The 20,952-nt window shown below is 40.0% G+C and overlaps 1 protein-coding gene across 1 annotated transcript in view; it reads right to left on the bottom strand.

Moving 5' to 3' along the window:
• The window catches only part of MACROD2 (mono-ADP ribosylhydrolase 2), an 892,593-nt gene that overhangs the window by 733,427 nt on the left and 138,214 nt on the right, over nt 1–20,952 (bottom strand). The gene's annotated exons all lie outside the window — the stretch shown is intronic.

Below are 20,952 nucleotides of genomic sequence, written 5' to 3'. Positions count from 1 at the left end.
AAGATATCTATGACATTTATAAAAGAAAACGATATTAAATTATTTAACTTATGCATATTTTTAGAACATTAACTTTGATACCAGAGTTTTAACTTCCTATCCACAATAAACTAAAGACTGAAGTGATGCCAATACAACAAGCACCATTTTTGTTTATCTGGTGTTTAATGAATCCGTGTATTTTATTTCAAGAACCGCGCTTATCTAAGCACAGAGCCAAGCTCCAATGTAGTCGTGCAGCAGCCAGGAAGCCAGTGAGAACAGGGGATTATTTTCCCCAGGCCTTCTCAAGTCTAAAGAAGAAACATACATTTTGAAAATAGAAGAGCAAAGTGGCCTACCTTGGTTACCCAATGCACAAACAAGTTCAGAAACACCGGCACCAACCTTCAAACAGGAAAATGCTTCCTTTTAACAAATGTACCATAAGCAGAGAAAATATTTTGTGTTATAACACAAGAATGAAATCTGGTAACGTGAGGAATATTTCCTTCAGAGGAGAACTGGCTATGCATTTTGGAGAGAGTGTTACTTCTCTTTACAGAAGAAGCGTGGCTCCAACCGTAAACAGCACGAAAGCTCTCTCACGGGCCTCTAAACTTTTGACACGAGAAGTTGACAAACCTCAACCGAGGACAAAGCAGCATTTGTCCAAGCCATACACAGGCATCTCTTCTTCAATTCTGAGTGAAGTCAGAGTGGAATCATGAATCTTATCTGCAAGAAAATATGTCACATTTTTCCCCCGTAATAAATCCTGAAATCATTTCCAGGTGGTGTCTCCAAAAAGTTTTGCTGGAAATCACTGAAGAAGCACTGCTAAGGCAAAGCCACCTTTTTCCTCTTCATGACAATCCTAACATTCACTTACAAATATCCTCACAGTCTGATTCACTGAAGCACCAAAGCATATGTTCACCTTTAAGAATGCATATAGTCATGACTGACGTCAATGAAACAAGGTCCATGCTTAATGGTTTGCTGGATCAGGTCCTAGTCCATAGTTGGTTACCCATAAGCAGCAGTTAATCCATTTCTGATCATCTGTGTGCTAACATGGCCTTAGAAGATGGCATGGGAAAATAAGAAAAAAAGATACAGAGACAAGATGGACCGTAATGACAATCCACTGAATCATCAGAAGAGTGGCTTACCAACCACAGGCAACAGTTAAATGAAAACGGGGTTTGGGGAACAATAAAACCATTTTGTCGAGATCATGCTGCTAACTAGCACCTAAACATAAACTAACAGCATACAGCTACAGCAGTTCAGGCTACCATTGAAGTTAAATTTCACTCCTTGGACTGCAGAGCTTTTACGACTGTCTTCTTTTTTAACTTCCTTAAATTAAGTTTATTTTTAAGGCAATCCATTAAATCATTAAGGTCAGAAAGCGTATTTTTCTCTCCTCGACAGAGAACATCCTTTAGTGGCGTGGCAATGTCAGTTCTCCAACAATTAAATAGGCACCATTTATACAGTCTTAGTATCAGTGCGTGGGACAATGAAATGCTTCCAGAAAATTGTAGGATTTTGTGTTTTCTATCTCAAGGGAAAGCCAATGAGATATGGGCCATCGTAGTTATGTGTCATTTACAAAATGAAACATGGCACTTGACAAAAGAAAGAACATCTAGGTAGGATGCTGGCTAAGTAGGTCCCAGCTCTCAAAGCATCAAAGACGATCACTTTTTCCTCCTGTCATTCAGAGTACTGACAACCTATGCATTACTGTACTAAGAGAGATGTTACTGAAATTAAAAAAGAAAAAAAAAACAACACTGGAATCTTTTGGCTTGTGTTCTGTGTAAGAGTCTATCAAAGGGAGCACAAGAAGGTTGACTTCCTTACTTGTGAAACTAAAAATAAGAAAATATTTTTTAAAAATTCAAATCAGACATATCCCTCCACTGAATTCCCCAATTAAGTAATCGTCAATAGCTTGGCAACTACCAGGTTGAGTAATGGTTAATTAATGCCTTCTTAAAAAGTGTATGCGTATTAATGAAATGTTATAACATTTATATTTTTAAAAAAAACTATATCAAAGTCCAGTATTTATTAAACTAGAATTAGGGCGGGGGGTTTTCTCCTCCCATTATTATCCCTTTGGCTTTCTCAGGTATCTTAAAACCAGTGGAAGAGGCATGTTTAAGAATTGAGTGGGCACTCATGGCATGCTGGTGCACGGTCCTCTGGGTAGGACACATCAGTTAGATAACTGATTCACAAGTGCTGAAGAAGTGTGCTTCCTCCAAAAAAGCCACCTGGTGCTGGTTTTGAGTTCTTTGCTGGAAATCACGAGTGTGACAAGTGTGGGGAGGGAAAGCTTGGGGCTCTTTGAAGAGAAACAACATGGCTTGGGCAGGTCAGTGCAACAGCAGAGCTCCTCCCACTGAATAGCAGCAAGAACTGTAGGAGAAACATTTACAGTGCACAGGCCTGTATAGCCACGTATATGCTACAGCTGGTTCAACCACCCGCCGCCAGGGCACTCTCATCTGCAACTCTGAAGAGCTGACGATAGCTGGAACATCCAGGGGAGTTCTGAACAAAAGCGTTTCCCTATTCAAGTCACTCAAGACACATACTAATAGTCTAATAGTCTAAATATAAACACATCCCGCTATCACCTACGACTGCTGACAAAGATTGAAACTGAAGATGGTGCAGCTCCACACACGCTTCTCATCACCATTGCACTCACCTGGCAAAATTATGTGCTGGGGAAAAAACAACCGGGTTCGAGAGCAAAGACCCACACTGTTCTGTCCGAAGGGTATTTAGGGGAAAAGAGGGAAACCATAATCTTAAACCTGCCATGTTTTCTGCACCAGCCAAGCTACTGTCTTGCTTCTGCCAGACACCTCTCTTCACACTCACAGCGTTAACCTTAGAGGCCTCAAAATGCTCTTCCTCCTTTCGAGAAAAAATCTGCAGAGCTTAAAACACACACTCTGATCGACCTAGGGTGGTTAACGAAGTTAAATCCCCTAGTCTGGAGGGAAGCAGCTGCCCTGGAGCAGAGGAACAGCACTGTGGTCTCTCTTCGCTTAACTCACAGCTCCCCTTCGCTCCTGTGTGTGTTTTGGCCCAATACCATCACCTTTCGTAAAAATACAAAGATCTCGTAAGTCCAGGCTGGCTGCTCTGGCTTTGGGCTGCAGTTACAATTGAGATTTCTTTTTTAAACTTGGGCTAAAACCTGTCATCTTTGCAAGGAGCACAGCAGCAAATGCATCGGAGTGTTCATGGTCTTCCAGTAACTTCCCCGCTATTTGCCCTAAAGGACATGCCTGCTCCAAAACTGTCACGATTAACTTGGGCAAGGGGGAGAGTTGAAGACTGCAGAAGCATCTTAGTAGAAAGAAACACACGATATGTCCCAAGACGCTCTTGTGGGAGCACAGAAATAGCGCACAAACAGTAACAGGGGTGTAGCTCTGCTCCCAGTGCCGTCACGCAGGCGCCCAGCCCCAGGTTCCTCCGCTCGCAGCCTCAGCTCCTCCAGGGAAATACACCCAGCTTGGTTCTTCAGGCAGCCCCTGTAAGGCAAACCCCCGCCTGCCTCGGCTGCAACACAGCCACGCTGCTCAGCAGCGCCAACGTGGCAATTCAGCTTAAATTAGGAGCCAGTTTAGGATTTCGGTTCAGCTTTATTAGCTAAATTGATGGACTGAGAAGGACTTGCACAAAGCCACCGTCTCCAAGCCATGGCCCTTGTAAGATGGAGGTAATTTTACTGACAAAATTGTTCCATGAGCTGAGCAAGCTGTGGTTCAGGTAAGCATTGCTTACCGCTGCTTTCTCATCCTGGATTATCAGTGAGAGAGTCCTTCCCCCCGTGATAAGCATTTTAATGACAGTATCTGAATACTGTAGCCATTGTGATAGGTGAAGGAAACCCATTCCCAAAAAGCCATCACCTATGACGAGAGATGAAAGATATTTTTATGGAAGATTGTTAGCTTATAATAAAATACAAATATATTTACAAAAGTATTTTCCAGAGCAAGTAACTGCATACCAAAAGCACGAGCAAAATAGATCACCTGGAGGGGAAAAAAAAAAAAAAAAGGAGGGTGGGAACGGAGGGCATCAGGCACTGAGTTGCAGGGACGACACACAAGGATGTTTCTGCAGTTAAAGATTTTAAAAACAACTGGTGGGACAAACAGTAACCCAGCTAATCCTTGGTACTGGCATGCTGCCTATTCAGCGGGAGCAGCAGCTGGTGAATCTGACGTAAGTCTCTGCATCCAAAGCAGGAACTTACTGTAATGAAACCACAGCCCACATTGGAAAAAAGACTGTAAACTCGACAAAAAAAAAAATCAGGATCTTAATACGTTATGTGCCGCATTAAACTATTTCCATCCAAATAAAATTAACCACATAATATCACAATTAAGCTGATTCCAAAAATAGCTACCCCCCCCAAATCAAAACCATCACTTGGGCTGAATCTAGTATATTAAAAAAAAATGGGGGAGGATGAAGAAATTACAAAACTTGCACCTTCTTTGGTTTGAAAAGTACAAATCTGAGACCTTAAGTGGCATAAAAACACCGTTCCAGAAGCCCGAGGGGCTAGACAGAACTACTTGGACTGGAAAAAATACACACATTAGTGAACCACCTAATTCAGGATCCAGTTACTCTTCCACCCCCATTAGAGCACTGCAAGAATGTCAGACCCTTCATCTTGGGCACCGTGAGAAAAGCACCTTCCGACAGAAACATCCACACCTCTCCTTCCCCCTCCCTCCCTCCCTCCCTCTCCTCGGAGCAGGGCTGGGTTCACGCGGGGCTCTGAGCATCAGTAGATACTAACCCTCTGCATTTCCCTGACCAACTGGTTTCCGGGATTATTTTCTTTCTTTCAGAGAATACAAGGAGAAAAAAAAAAAAAAAAAAGCTTTGAGGCACATGGTACCTTTTAATCTTTCTCTTGGCTGTTTTGATATTAATTAGCAAGGGAAGAAATGGCCACCTGCATAATGGCAGCAGCGGTCACACGACGCCCCTGAATCTCATTTCAGGAATTCCAGTTGCTGCACCTGGCAAGGGTAATGGAAGGTGCGGATTTCACAGACAAAATCTTCTCAGGGTTTTTGAGTGAAGGGACGGGCTGAGAGACCCACGAAGGGGTGAAGAGGTTTATATTTCATTTAGGGAAGATAGAAGAGGAAGCAGTCAAGTCATTAAATCATTTAACTTGCTCCATAAGCAACCATGTGTATAAACATCAGAGTTCTAGTCGTATCATCTCTCATTGACTGTCAATGTCAAATATGCTCAGGTTAGAAAGAAAATGTTTTCTTTTGTTTGTCTTTAACAGCCAGCCTTGTAAAAATAGCTCTGGAGTTGAAAGTCAAGCTGCCTTCTTTTTTGTTCATGCATCACCACAGAAATTGGTGATGGAAAACTTAATAGAAATTGTCACTGGAGTCAGCAGATACAGGCTTTCGATAATCTTTGGCAGTGCCGTCGAGTGAGAAAGGGGATGTTTTCCAGAGCAGAACTCCTCTTGAAACAACTAGATTGTGCCTCCAGGGCTGCGCTGGAAGCCAGGGAGCCAAGAGGGGCTGTGCAAGGGGGGGGTCGGGACTAAAATGACTCACTTTTTTTTCCCCCTGACGAGCAGATCTTTAATGCAACGTATGTATGTCAGCCCCCTCGCCCCCGCCCCCATCCGCCGTGCAGAGTTTGGTCACGTCGTGAATAGCTGCGACGTGCTGTCTCCCTGCCAGGAGCTCCCTGCCTTCTCCTGCGCCAGCATGGGCGCTGTCAACGTGGCTCCAAAAACGCAAGCAGCGCGATGAAAATTTTAGCTGTTCTGATCGACCGCTCCTGCTTGTTAACCCTCTGCTAATTCTCTCCCGCAGTGCAGGCTGTGCTGCACGTTTTGGGGAGCTGAACCTCAATTTGCAGTGGGGAACTTCACTGAAACAAGCTCAAGTCAAACTCCAGACTGTCTTGACGCCGAGCCCAATGCTGCTAAATGTTCACAATCTTCACAGATTTCTCTGTGCAGCCAGGAGAGCCAAGTTCAACACTGAAACTAAATCTGTTCTACTTTCTCAAGATTAAGATCTTTCATTTCCAGCATTTAATTCACAGCTTTTAATGCATAAGAAATAACACTTATCTGAATTAGCTCCTCCATTGCTCTTACAGACCGTATCACATCGATCCAGGCTTCCCCAATGTAATTTGCTTTGGGATCGCCATCATCCAAATAAGAAAGTTTGCTGCAGGATGGCGGTGGCAGAACCAGCTCTTGCTGTGTGCTGGGCAAAAAGGGAGTTTCAGGAGGCATTGCAGATCCGTCCCAGACCCTTCTCCTCCCATGTAATGTAGTAATTTGCTCTGGTTAAAGAAAATTTATGCAGCTACAGAAGGAGACACTCGTCTCCTTTCCCCTGGAGAAAAGGCAGTTGGATGTCTCCATTTAATTTCGGAAGCGCTTTACATTCCACTGGTGTTATGCATCTCACATTTTGACTTCACTAAGTTATTCTACCACCACTGAACAACATTATAAATAATACATTGACAACAAACTTCTAAGTATAAATTATATTCGCCAACTCAAAATTAGTTGCTCGGGATATCCCACGCCATGGGGCCACTTGCCTCTTAATTACAGACTGCTGACTGTCTTGTTAACTTTGTCTCCCACAAGTGTCATAACAGGGAAAACGGTGAGATACCAAGTATGGATTATAGTTAATGAAGTTGGTTAGCATGGATGAAATTATTTCACATTATATTCATTACAGTAATCTTGCATAAAATAATTTCTTGGCTTAATATTCAGAGAATTTCAGCATTCTTCACACAGGCTTTGCTTTAATTATCTATAATGATTAACTCTACCATTTAAATGGTAATTTGAAACATTTCTGGCACTAAGAGCATAGAGGAAGCTTTACGAAGATGTGATACAAATAGAACAAGACGCAAATAGGTCAATGAAACTTAATAAATGTCACGTGTCAGACAAAGTTTTCGTTATGTTATTCAAATATTTAAGTCTTCTTTATAGATTGATATGAGGATGCATTGAAATAACATTCTGTGTTGTCCCTTGCACAAGGATTAGTAACCGAGTTATCTGGTTACTATCCGGTCTATAACACAAGCTGGAAGATGCTTTGGTGGCTGGACATGCCAGGAGACTTAGAAGTATTCTATATTTTGGATTTCTGTGACTAAGGAGGAGTAGATCGTTCAATATTACTGTTGGTGGTAACAGAAAGCCTCCTTCTGTTGCTGTTTTTCAATCCAGTGTTTTTTCTCCCAAGATGTCTGCTGGGTGTGGTTTCCTGGAAAGTAGCAGAAGTGGTTTGGGATTTTATTTATGCAGCGGGCTTTTAAGGCATTCATTTTCAAAATAGAAATCTGGAGACGAGAATTCCTTTTTAACGAAAACATTTGGGTGGGGGAAAAGGGAGTATGTTTTGGTTTTTGAAGGTGTTTAAGTGATCCTCCCCCACTTTTAAAGATGTTTTACCTCATCCTGAAAAACAAGAGCACGTCTCAAAGAACCCATGGAAACAGAAGATGTTTAACACCCAAAAAAAAAAAAAAAAGTGTACATTTATAAAAGCCTAGCAAAGAGATGGTGGCATTTTGGCAGAAACACTCTGCTCCAGCTCCTTCGCAGGGCTTTCACAGAGCCGCCCGCTGGTCCCCAGGCTTCCCACAGCAGCGGGAATTTCCCAGGACGTCAGCTCAGCCGCGTGCCGGGCACAGAAGAGCAGAGGTTCCACGCACCGTCACATCCTTCAGACTCATCCTTCCTCTGACACGGCCCCCCCATCGCCGCTGAGTCAGTCGGAGTCAAGCTGGGCGTCCGGCAGCACAAATTGCCTGCGCTTCGCCAGCTATCGCACAGCTCGCGCCAGCTGACGAGGGAGAGGACGGCTTTAGCGCTACGAGATAATTCGGCAAGCTGTTTTGCTGCTCCTGAAGCTAATCTGTAATTTTACAGCACGTTATATGATTTTTATAGGAAGGCTTCTATTAAAACCGAAAACTCTAAACTCCAGCCTGGAAGAAGCTCATCCGCACGTTCAGGGGAGGAAAATCTCAAACACACTGGGCCAACTTTTTTTTTTCCCTGGAAGCATTTTAAAGCAATTTATGAAGTCAGCCCCAAAATGTATACAGAAAGAAGTTTATAACATTTCAAACGGTATTGTATTTCACCCCAATTTCACAGTTTTCCTCTTCCTACAGCATAATGACCTAAGTTTCCGATCTTGCTGACGGGTTTCTTTTTGTTTCGTATAGTACAAACACGGGTTTCTTCATAATAGGCCACTTAGGATCTCTATACTGAGAGTGTTTCCAAAAGATCTGAAATTCTGTGATTAAAATAGGTTATGTCCCTGGTAGACTAAACGTTAGCTTGAGAAGTCTAAACAGATGCCGTAGGAGAAATAAATTTTTCGAGGCACATGGTGAAATAGCGGCGCCGCTATGACCAATTGATCCTGTGACATTACAGCGAGAAGATGCTGCAGCTAAGAAAAACGTCAACTTCATTTCAGTCCCAAACAAGTTACAACAGCAGCAACATTGGCTCAGGGCATTTTTAAGGAATTAATAACCAGGCAGGGTTAGTAGCCCGAGGCAAAGTCAAGGATTAAGCACTGTGAGGATAAACGCATACAGCAGCTTCAAATAATGTAGTTGACTTCAGTTTAATCATTTTGTTTCACTTTCAAAAAAACTTATGATCTCCAGACAGAAAATATAATTCATATCTGCAAAAGAATATACACATGCACACACCCCCAGGCAAGAACTGAAGAGATAAATGGAAACCCTGTAAAAAGTAAACATTTTCCTCTTACCAAGGGAAGGGGAAAGCTTCCATTGGTTACAATTAAAACAAACAAACAAAACCTCCAGGAAATGGGCAAATACTACCAAAAAATAACCAAACGATATTAACGACTGTAGGGAAGAGAAAAGGTGACTTAGGTGATCCCAAAGCTCATCGTTTTCCCCCGATGAGAATCGTGGAGCAAGCACTCTTCCACCACAGCCTTCACCGCCCAGAAGTGTTTACAAAACCAAGCCAATAAACCAAACTGTGTATGCTTTCTTTTTTGCACAACTGGTAAATAAAAAATAATCTTTGCTACGTGTGTTGTTTAAGAGGATTACATACTTTATTCTCTAAAATAAATCTTCCTAACAAACTTCAGACTAACCTGAAAATGCGTAGTCAGGAGGAGATTCAGATTTCGCTAAAACGTAAATTAAAAGCATCTTTAAGGCACTGTCATGAGCTGTAAGTTTACAAGACAAACTCCAATAAGGAAACTAAACAAGAAAAGCAACACTTCGATTTTTAATAAAAATACTTCCTTCCACCATTCAAAGCCAGGAAGGAATAAACATAAGATATTCAGCGTCTTTATATTTGAGAAGGTCTAACCATCCTAATTCAGAGAGCCTACTGTCGGAAGGTTTAATATCTATTTCTGTTTGCAGACCAAGAGGAGAAAGAAGGATGTTCTACCTGGCTGACTTTTTAACACTTACATCTAAATACAGTAGATGGCATTTGCTCTCCTGTGGTAGGTACTTTTTTTTTTCCCCTTTTTTTTTCTTTTTTGAAGCCGTGAAAGGTCACTCTCTTACTCCATTGCAAAAATTTAAAGGACAATGCAAAACTCTGATACAGCTTAAAATTACTTTATGACTCTCCTTCCAATAATAAATACAGTATAGAAAATTGACAATGAATAACTATGAAGAACCTGAGCTGAATCTTTTGGACAACATCTTTCCTTTATTATATGTACAAAAATCTGTGGAGTCAGGTAAATATTAGCATACAACGGAAACGCTATCCATCTTCTAATCTTTAATTTATATTGGTGTGGTGATAGGAATGCATTTATTATTAACAATTTACCTTTTAAAAAGTATAAAAAGGTAGGGATTTTTAGACAGCTTTTCAATACTTGAAATATAAGCTGCCCTCAGTGAAGTCAGAGGATGCTTTGTCATGGACCAAATTAAGACCTCACCGTAAGCTTTTATTTGATCGTTATATCCTTAGAGATTTGTTTGATTGGAGTTGCTTCTAGTCAAAACACTTCTCGTGTGATCAGCACTTCCCGACTCACCCAAAAAGCCTGCCACTGCATAGAAAAGCATCATCCACCTCTCCGAGCACGAGCTTTACAACAAGGGATTCAAGAGCTTTAGGCCAAGTCCTTACAGCATCTTCCTGTAGCTCTGGGGGGATAACGTCCCTGCGGACGGAGAGAACATCCGTGCCTGAACATTGTGAAGGGATGTTGGAAAGGTTAACGTTTCGAGAGCACACTTCCTTCTTGGTGAAAGAAAACATGCACGAGGAAAAGAAAAAACCCTTACTCCTTCTAAGTTACTAAATACAGAATGGAAAACCCAGAAAAATGAAAGCAACATAAAACTTTAAGAAGCCTTGTATCTAACTCTGAAAAAAACAGGGTGTTTTAGTAAAAGTTACTTTCAGAATTGCTGGTGATGAACTATGAATGAATGCAATTCCGAGCACCAAGACATGTTTTCATTGCCTCTTATGGATGGCATACTTCTAAATATTGAGCTATATTCTTGCAATGCTCTTCTATCTGTATATTCTACACTTAACGTAGGGTTATCCATTTGGTGAATTGCAAAAGCACATAATAAAATGCATTTTATCATGTATATGTGACAGCCTCACTTGCTATTAAAGTATCTTCCAAATACTCTCATGCTCTTGAAGAGCTCTAAAATAAACATCAAATCCCAACCACAAGTCAGAATCCCTTTCCTCCTGAACAATCGAGCGTTGCCGCAACTCTACCCCAACCTCAAAGGACAAGTATTCAGTTCGAGTCCAGAGTTTGCAGGGAATTATCTCATAAATTATTACTGTCAGGTGCATCTTCTTTCTACCTCTGAGGAACAACTGATCATCCAATTTTTTTTTTACTCCTTAGACAAAACAGTTCCCATGCTATCAATCCTCTCCACCAAGTACAAAGTTGACAATATTATGAAAAAAAAAACCCAAACCCCGCCAACCAACTTGTAATAGATTCAGGCTTCTGCATTAAGTTTTATTTCTGCCTTTATTCCTAAATCAGAAATACTGTCCGGTCTCCATATTTCAAATAAATATTTTTTTGACAGCTAGTGCCAGCAGTTCAGAAGGTTAGCCACCTAAAAAAAAAAGCAAAAACCACCAAACAAACAAAAAAACCCCATATGTTCTCTTCGCAGGTCATTTAGTGTCTTCCCAGACACTTGAGTGCTGGCCTCAAGTGGATACAGCTTGGCTAAAACTGGTCTTGTTACTATACAGACCAAATACAATATTTCACAAATACTTATTTTTAGGTCTTGTCAACATTTGCATAACCTTTGTGTCTGGAAATCTCAGACCACCATGCACGGGCTGTCAGATACCTTCACACACTGCTATCATTTGTCCTTCCTCAGAATATTTTTCCTCAGAACTCAGAAAATACTAATTGCTAGTCAGACAACATAACTGTCATCATCGAAATACATTCAATCATTTAAATCGTAACACATTGCTCACCCCAAAATCTCTTTCCAAAGCGTATCTGTCACTGAATTTGTGACATTAAACAGACAGAACTGATGTCTGCTAAAAGGAGCATCCATAATTAAGCCAGCAGAATATATGAAGTGCGGTATAATAACAGGAAGATGGAATTTCAGTCATTTAAGGTAAGGTTTCCACAAGTTAATGTAACTAGCTCACATTTAACTGTCAAAGTTCCCTACAGACAACGGAAAGGAATAAATGGCTTAAGACAGCAATTACTGTAACTTATCTTCAGTTCCTAATTTGATCAAGCTGAATCGCTTTCTGTGATTTATTTCTCTCCATTGATTGTAACAGAAAGCTCAGAGATGTGTATCTCCCATTTAGGTGTTTAAAGGTTAGACATGTAAGAGGAGGGAAGATGGATCTTACCATGAACTAAAATGTTTCATCCAAAAGCCTGAGATTAGAGGTATCCTCCGTAGCAAACCCAAGCTATTTAAGAACTGTGGAAATGCAGTTTCCTGAAAACACACAGTGCACATTGCTAGGAAAAAAACAAGGTCTTGCAATAAACACACACACACAGATCGTCTAGGTTTAAATAATATGAGTGTGGAGAAGTAGCATCTACAGCAGAAACATGATCTGATCTGACAACTGATGACTGTCCCAGACAGTGCAGGCAGCAGAATCACTTCGACTGACGTTCAGTGGATCCTACCACTCAAATCCCAAAATTCTTGCAGGAGTGTGCCAAGGGCCTGATGCAGGATTCCTGAGTCCTGATGGTCATGGCTTCAGGAATAAAAAGGACATTAGGTTTCCGATCAACTTAGCTGGAGTCCAGACAATCTTCTCCCGTAACGAAGAAGCCAAAAGAGCAGATGCTGAACATGGAATGTCAAACCATTTACCTCATTGCTCTGACAAGAAACCTGCAACTCCACACAGAATATAACTGGACCAGTAAGAAACACCCTAGTGTGCATTTATCCATCCTCTGCACAACGTCCTGGCACCTGCCACCTTAGATTTCCATTAACTGGAAATTCCAATGAGATACAAGGCAAAACTTTTCATCACTTGGGCAGTTATGTATTAGAAAAGGTTGCCCAGAAAGTTTGTAAAATCTCCATCCTTGGAATCACAGAATCATTTAGGTTGGAAAAGACCCTTAAGATCATCAAGTCCAAGGAAGCTGGGCTGGACACAACCCTGAGCAACCTGATCTAACTGGACCTGCTTTGAACACAGGGTTGGACTGGAAGACTCCAGAAGCCCCTTTCAATCGTATGTATTCTGTGCCTGTCCTTTCAGAAAATAGCATCGCGCATTGTAAAACCATTATCTGCAGTCACATGCAGGAAAGCAATCCCAGTAACACGTCATCCTGGTTTTGACAACTTACACTTGGAGAGAAAAAACTCATTTTACTCTCAAATAAACGTGTTAGAAGAATTTGCAAAACTACCACACTTTTGGCCAAACTACCATTTTTATTATATTTCTGAAGGTGTGAACATCTTTTATTATTCACTTTATAAACCTGAGTTTAGCACCTCTCCTCCTGCCCACCATCACACCACCCCCAGAAGAAAAAAAAAGTCACCAATATACACAGATCAAGCACAAACAAAATCATTTAGAGGAACACTGAAAATTCATCTTTTATCATCTGTGCCACCTAGCAACACACAGCACCAGATCCGACACATTTGCAGATCCGACACAGAGGACTGCATAAGCATCAGAACAGGAGGAGAGATAGAATGCCCTTTTCCATTGCAAAGATTCCCCAGACACAAGAGTTTTCCATTAATTTCGACATATTGTCATGCTTACAACAGCATACACATAATTTTTAAATTGCATACTCAAGTTTTGAGCAAATACAGGGGGGTGGGGAACGTGGCTGATAATTTCTTCTTCTATAAACCAGAATCAGGCCAGGTATTTCAGGGATACTGAAAATTATGCTGAACTTCGAAACTAAACATAGGGCAACTATGCTTTGCCTGATCTGTTGTGTGCTGCAAAAGAAAGGGCAGTCTTTCCTCTGTAAATTATTATGAATAAATTTACAGACTTCAAGCTTTAAGCCCAGCTCCCCTCTTGATAAAATATAAATTTCATCCGGGAAAGCAAGTAAACTATTACAAAAAAATTAACATTATTATATGCACATATAATTACTAGTATGCTACTCATATAATAAAATTTCTCAATTAGGTCCTTAATTTTTCTTACTTACTCACACATTCCTGAGCCAGGGAAATGAATGTTAACAGACCGCATGCAATAGGTCACAAAATTCCAGCACATCTGGGGACAAACTCAAGGCCTCCTGGCTTCAGTGTTCTAGTACTGGAGTAAATTTATTTCTGTTTTAAAGTGTATTTAATATTTAAGTAGTGTTATCTATACAAACCATGCATGTGAAATTCAGTTCAATAAACGGCATGACATATGTAATTTTAATTCCTTTGAAAATGGCAAGATTAATCTACCATAATACTTCGAGAGTCAGTCTAAAAGAAATAAAGTATTAGACATCTCTAATTTCAGTCAATAGTCTGGAAACTGTTGTAGCTTTTCACTTTTTAGGCATTCCTATTCATAATTCACAACTGCATACAACAAAAACAATACTTTATTTATAAGCTGCAGAGCAAGTTCTGTGATTTGTGTGTACAAAATATGTAATTCAGGCTACATCTCGGGGAAACTTTCAAAGACATCCCCTTCCTGGTTTTGTTTTGGTTTTTTCCCTAGAAAAAAAATCAGGAAATTCAGTTTATGTGATGGTCAAAGTGCATTTAAAAAATTGGACAGATACATACATATTCATTCTGACAATTTCATCTTGATTTTCAGCCAGCCATTCCCCAGCTGAGGTATCTTTTATATATATATCTCTATCTACCTTATATTAGCCATTCTGGACAAAGGCAACTTCATGGTTCATCTTCAGGCCACTTTTTCAGATCTTAAAATGTATCACCTTTCCTGCAGATGCCGTATTTTTTTAGAATTTAAAACCAGCAGCCTAGTTAGAGCTTTGCACGTGGAGGGGACTCCAGGAAAGCGATGAAAGGTTTGCCACTTGAAAGGAAGGAGCAACACGGAGACATGGAGACCAGAACTGGAATAAGCACAGGAGACAAAACGGGAAAAAAAAAAAAAGAAACTGAAAAGAAAAATCAGAGATGAAGATCACGGAGGCAAAACAGAGGCTCAGCAGCAAACATCAAGATGGACAGCTGTCAAGAACAGAGTCACCTATTCAATCAACTAAGCAGCTCATCGTCGGTAGCTCCTCCAGAACACTTCATCAGCCTCCCTCGAATATGACCTAATGTAGCTCAGATCGTGCTGTTACAAGAAACCCCATCTTTGCATTGTTTCTTCTTAAAATTCTGTGCTGCGAAGCAATAATCGGCAGTGACTGGTGATCCAGCATAATTTGAAAATCCATGAAAACCAGGCAAATCATGGCTTCATTTCACAAACTGTCACACAGTAGCAATTACTGTTGTGAACTAGTACTTAAATGATATACACAGCATCTTGTCACCAAAACCAGAAGCAATATTTGTTTCTGTTTAAACAGGGAAAAAAAGTCAGCCAAATGTCTGTGTAAAATTGCATTCCCACCTCCGTTACAAGTTCACATTACAATTACAAAGATAAAGCTGAAAACGGGAGCAGTACATGAGCTTTGCACAGGGTAGAAAGGCTGGGGTCAGCCATGCCCAGTAGGGCTTCAAGGACCTCACAGAAAGCCCCACCAAACACAGCTTTAGAAGACAGGGAAAAATTTATTCCATTTTTAAAGGCTTCTTAAAAGCAGTATTAACTTTATGAAGAGTGTAACAGGAGATATGGATAGATTAGTCACTTGAAAAATCAGTTCACTTTTATTAAAACCAAGGAAATCTGGCCTATTAAGTTTTGGTTCTTTGGGATATGCCAGTAATTTCACTTCAAGACAGAAGGGTGTGAGAACCAAGTAACTCCCATTCAGGTTTTGCTTCCATGTACACAGCCTCACAACCTCCACTCCTGCACACTGCTAAATATCCTTACGCACCACAAGAAGGGGATCCAAAAATCAGAAACAACTTCTCACTTCAGTTTTTCTACTGCCATGCAGTTGACTTAATCAATATTTACTTTAGCATAGGGGGAAAAAATTATCTGTCCTTTGTTTACAGAGCTGATTCTTAGATTTCAATTATCAACCGATCTGTGCTGGTTAAAGAACTTAGAGAGGATTTTAAAAGAGTGAAGCAATAAAGCAAGTCATAAACCAGGAAACCTAGCATTATGCATTAGTTCATTTCAAAGTGAGCATAGAAATTAAATTATTTCTCTATAATGTCTTAGAAACTGCAAAACAACGATAAAAGGGTAACTACCATACTGAAGTAAATGTTTTTATAGGATCCAATTAAGATACTGCACTATTGTTTTGCCTTTTAAGTTTTGTTCAATACTTTATCCATGTCTAACAACCTTCACCCTCTCACATCTCTAAGAAAAATTTGTATTGGCTTACTTCTAGTTCTTGACACAAGAACTTCATTTTTTAACTTGATGTAAAGAGTCAAGAGCTGAAGTTCTTTTTCCAAGAGGGCTTCCGTTAGCAATTTTTCATTTATATACTACCTGCAGACCATCGTCCTCTGTGGAGGGCTGTCTGGGGAGAGACGAGGGAAGAGACAAGATGGTACAGGAGATCTTGGAGCTACGGTTGAATCACCCAGTGTTTCGAGTCTGAGAGATAGGATGCTACAGAGGTTTTGACTGGTCAGAGAGGCCAATTCCTACATGCATTTCAGTGGCCCATCTCAGCACAGCAAGTGACTGCTAGGATTGTATAAGGCGTATCTGACTTTTATTTGCTACTAGGGAAGAAGAAAAAGCAACTTTTAATTCTTCATAGAACAACCAAGTTGTGAAGTTACTCCCATCTACTGAGTCCCTTTTCACCATAAGCACTTGCTGCCCTATTTTTTGTATTTACTGGGCACTTCTTTTTTCCCCCGGATGCACAAAAAACTTTCTGCAAAAGGAAATTATTTCCTTTTTCTTTCCTTAACTTCTTTTTATACATTGGCTTTTTTTTTGAACTCTTCAAACTAAGTATTATCTTCAAAGTAAACAAGTTTACTTACCATCCATTGTTTCAGCCTGATGCAACGAAACTCCGTATCTACAGATAATCTCCATAAAATGCAAATGGCCAATTGATTCATCAACTTCATTGTTTTGCAGTACTCTGCTCCTGATTCCTTAACCAGTTTTCAACAGATTGTGTGGAGTGTCAAACAGTACTTAACAATAATTTATTTTTTCAGGATGCTTATTTTGTGAGACACATACAAAAGGCTTGGATTCATTTAGACTATCCTACGTCCTTTGTGGAAAACTTTTGGAATAATCTCAAAAAGTATTTTTTTCCAGCAACACTTAATTACTTCAAGCTCATCCCACTTACTGCTCACAGCTCCATTATCCTCTAGCTTCTTGGGTTTTCCTTCCTGAACGCTTTTATATTTAGTTGGAAACTAAAGACAGTTTCTACTAGATAAAAACATTTAAGGCTGTTTTCTTCACTGTTCATAAAACTTGAAATCCTAATCCTCTTCGTTCCCTTTGCTTTCCTCCAACAGCATCAGCCTACGATGAGGTTGTGAAGGTAACTGCCAAAATTGCATGAAGTGACAAACCAGTTTCTTACAAAGTTGGTGATACTTTGTCACCCAAATATGTCACTTGCTACACAGAATAATTTTTCCACCCAGCAAAGCCTTCTATACGTGTATTGACAGGCTCTTCATCACTTCCTAACTGCCTATGCTTACTTCTCGCTAAAAGTGAAAAGCATCTCTGCTTCTTCAGCTGGGAAATGAGGATAAAACATAGCACGCACGCACACCCCGTGCCCGTGTGTGCGCGCACGCTGTGCAAGGGCAAAGCGCTATGAAACAATTAACGACTGCATCCTTGCCTGCGATCGTGACTGAGCTGGCCTCCTGCTTCATTCTTGGCACTACTTGTTTATCTGTGTTTTGCTTCAAAAATCCCTTTCTGTTCTCCTTGTGTTTTCTCCTTTGCATTAATTTGTTTTGCTTCTAAAATGGAATGTAACAGCTGGTTAGTAGTTCATAGCTCATTTATAGTTTATTCACCTTTTGTTGCTCTACATTTTAGTTCTCCTTATTCAAATGAGCATTACGTGCTGGGATTTTAGCATTAAATAAATGCTTTTCTGCTCAGTTCCACCTCTTACCAGCTCCAAACCCATCAAATATGTTATAAACAAAGACCTACAACAGAACATACAAAGCAGCACTTAGAAATCCAGTTTACCAGTGATGGATTAGGGATTTACATCCCCAAACTACCAAATACAGTGGTCTCCTTGACCACCCAAATACAGTGATTTATACACAGTGACAGATTAAGCAGTCTTCCTGGTTACATATCATTAGTGGAAATCAAAGTCACATCAGATATTGATGGTAATACCTTTTCAAAGGTACATTACTAGCCAAGCTTTATGAGCAGCTTTCACATGAATTATTCAGTGAACAACAAGGTTTAAGATATATGCATATATATACCCTCGGATCCTTAGACTATATTCATCACCGATGATTTTAAAGGAACGGAAAATGTACTCAAACTCAAAGCTAACCTGTACATCGAAGCAGCAAGTTCAGGCTATTCAATTTATAGATTTACTATTGTCAGTGCATTACATTAAAGCGCAACAAGATATTTCAACTGCAAAAGCAAAAACTCCTAAATATCTAATTTCTAGCATTCAATAAACACAACTCTTCCTTGCGTGTGCTGCAAATCTATTAAAATCACTGACCAAAATAAAAAATTAAACTTTCAAACTTCCATTTAAAAGCACGCGGTCACGCTGGGTTACGTTACTGTGGATTAAAACTAATCTATTATAGGAACAGAGTAATCCAGTGTTGATGCTTATTTTAAAATTGAGAAGTGATGAAAGCAATTTTCATAGCCCATTTTAAACTTTCACTCAAAACATGTAGGTTAATGGAAGTTAATATAAACAGCACGAAACAGAAGGACTAAAATCTGATGAGGAACAATCAGAATAATTTGGTCTACCAGCTGTAAGGATACACATGTATGACTAAATTGAACTTTGTTTATGCCTTTTGATTTTCAAGCCTTCTCTAAGATGATTACCCTTTCTCCAATTCTATCAAGGGAAAAATGCCTCCCTCTTTCTTACTCTGCTTCTAAACCAACTTTTTAAATATTGGGGTTTTTAATGCTAGGTATGTCATACTATTTAGTTTCTACTTTAAGCATCTGCAGAGAAATGCACTTACTGCAACTCCTTGTCAACTCCTGAATTTCTCTAAATCCGCTATTATTATTTTTATAGTCTCTGATATGTTTTGGCCGTTCTTGGATCCAAGCAGGATTAGGGGAAGCCCCCCTTCTGTTTCTCCCCTTGTATACTTTTGAGAAAAGGGATCGTAATTACAGTGCAAAACCATTTATGCAGCTGCAAGTAGTACTCCCAGGCACTTCAAAAGAGTTCCTGACCAAAAAGAAATCTCGGATGCTTTACAAAAATGAAGATGTTAGCTATGAATGGAATTAAAATGAAACATTACCTAAGTAGCGGTGCACAGTAAATGATGAGATTTAATATAGAAAAAAGAAAAGCCTCGACAAGCAGCCTGCATTAAGCTTGTGTTTATATTAAAAAAGCTGCAGTACTTTCTACCCTTAAGCGCTCGTTTCATTTTTGTACACAAATTACATCCACTCTGCCAGACACCATTTATAATGGCAGACAATCAGATCAGACACGACACTCAAGGGTTTTTTTAAACTTCATATTAAAAAAGCAGCACGTCAGTACCTTTGGATACTGCAAATTTCCCCCATCATTTAATTCACATTTGCCATAAATTGGTAAACAGCTTAGAAGTTACCGTACACCATCATCCATGCACCCACACCTCACAGGCAGCGGCACAAGCCTTATTTTTCAGGACATCACTGTGAAAAATCTACTTTTGTGCCACTTTCGAAGTCCCAGGGCAATTACAACGTGCTTCACATTAGAAAGAAGAGTCTTCGTTTTGAGCTTCCCAAGCATACATTTGGAGACATGCAAACCGTGAAAACTTGAGTTCAACAGGTTGATTTTTATGCGGTGATGAGGATAGCAGCTGTTTGTTACCTGAGAAATAGGGACCATCGGCTTCGCCGTAGCCACCAACAAAGAGCTCAGTTTAACACGGAAAAAGAAAAATCACAGTACTTGATAACATGGAGATATCAGAAGCCACTTAATTACAACACATTAAAATTGTTCTTCAGAAGGAGACTAAAATTCACTGTAAGTTGTGCTTGAGCAGTTCCATTTTGCACAGTCAGATTAGTATAAAACCAAATATCCTGAAAAAATGATTCTCATATTCACTATTTTTTTGAACAGTTCCCTTTCTGAATCTTCATGTTGAGCCTCCTCTTCTCCAAGTTTTTTATTAAGAAAATGGATACCTAATCTAATAATATCCTGGACACAAGCGACTTCACAAATGGTAAAATGTAAAACTAGAAGAATTATATCTCCCATAAATCAGAGCTCCTCTGTTAACGTCAGGAAAGGATTGTGGAAATTTCCATCCCTATCAACTATTTCCCTGAAAGAAACCAGACCTTTGAAGTGACTTGCACGGGCTGTCCTGGAGACCGTAAGGAAGAAGAATTGTTTTCAGACAGGGGAAGACATGGGCCAGCAACAGGGCCTCGAGTTTCACTGTAAATGAAAGCGCAGACACAGGGACTACTGACGGGTCTACATTAGACAGCAGGAGAAAAGCAGGGGCTTTGTGGGGCTGCAGTAAAAGTAGTTTTCTTTTCCAGTGTTATGGAATAATAATACAATTTTAGATGTAGTTCCTAACAATACTGACAGCCTATCTAGCGAAGCACACACAGTAAGGCTCTAGAAATCAAGGGATCATAGGTTACATTTTCAATGTCTAAATCAAACCATATACAAAAGGATGTAGCACTTACAGCACATTGCGGTAGCTGGCTAGTGCTTAGAGTTTGGGGTCTTTTTTTTTTCTTTCTTTCTTAATTATGTGATTCTGTCAATCACATAAAATTGATTCAAAATAACGACCATAAAGAATAGTGTCATTACTGATCATCAAGCGATCACAGCGAAATCAAACTCCAGCAACAGCCTTTGACAACTCCCAGGGGACACAAGTGCCATGAGCTCAGTACTTGCCACATTAAGAAATACCATAGTCGAGCTGTTCTATCGATAAAGCATTAAAAGGTGCACAGAG

The sequence above is a fragment of the Egretta garzetta genome, unplaced genomic scaffold, assembly GCF_000687185.1.
Source record: "Egretta garzetta isolate BGI_Z169 unplaced genomic scaffold, ASM68718v1 scaffold252, whole genome shotgun sequence".
NCBI classification, from domain to species: domain Eukaryota; kingdom Metazoa; phylum Chordata; class Aves; order Pelecaniformes; family Ardeidae; genus Egretta; species Egretta garzetta.
Note: the sequence above shows the minus strand (reverse complement) of the source record. Positions and strands in the feature narration are given on the sequence as shown.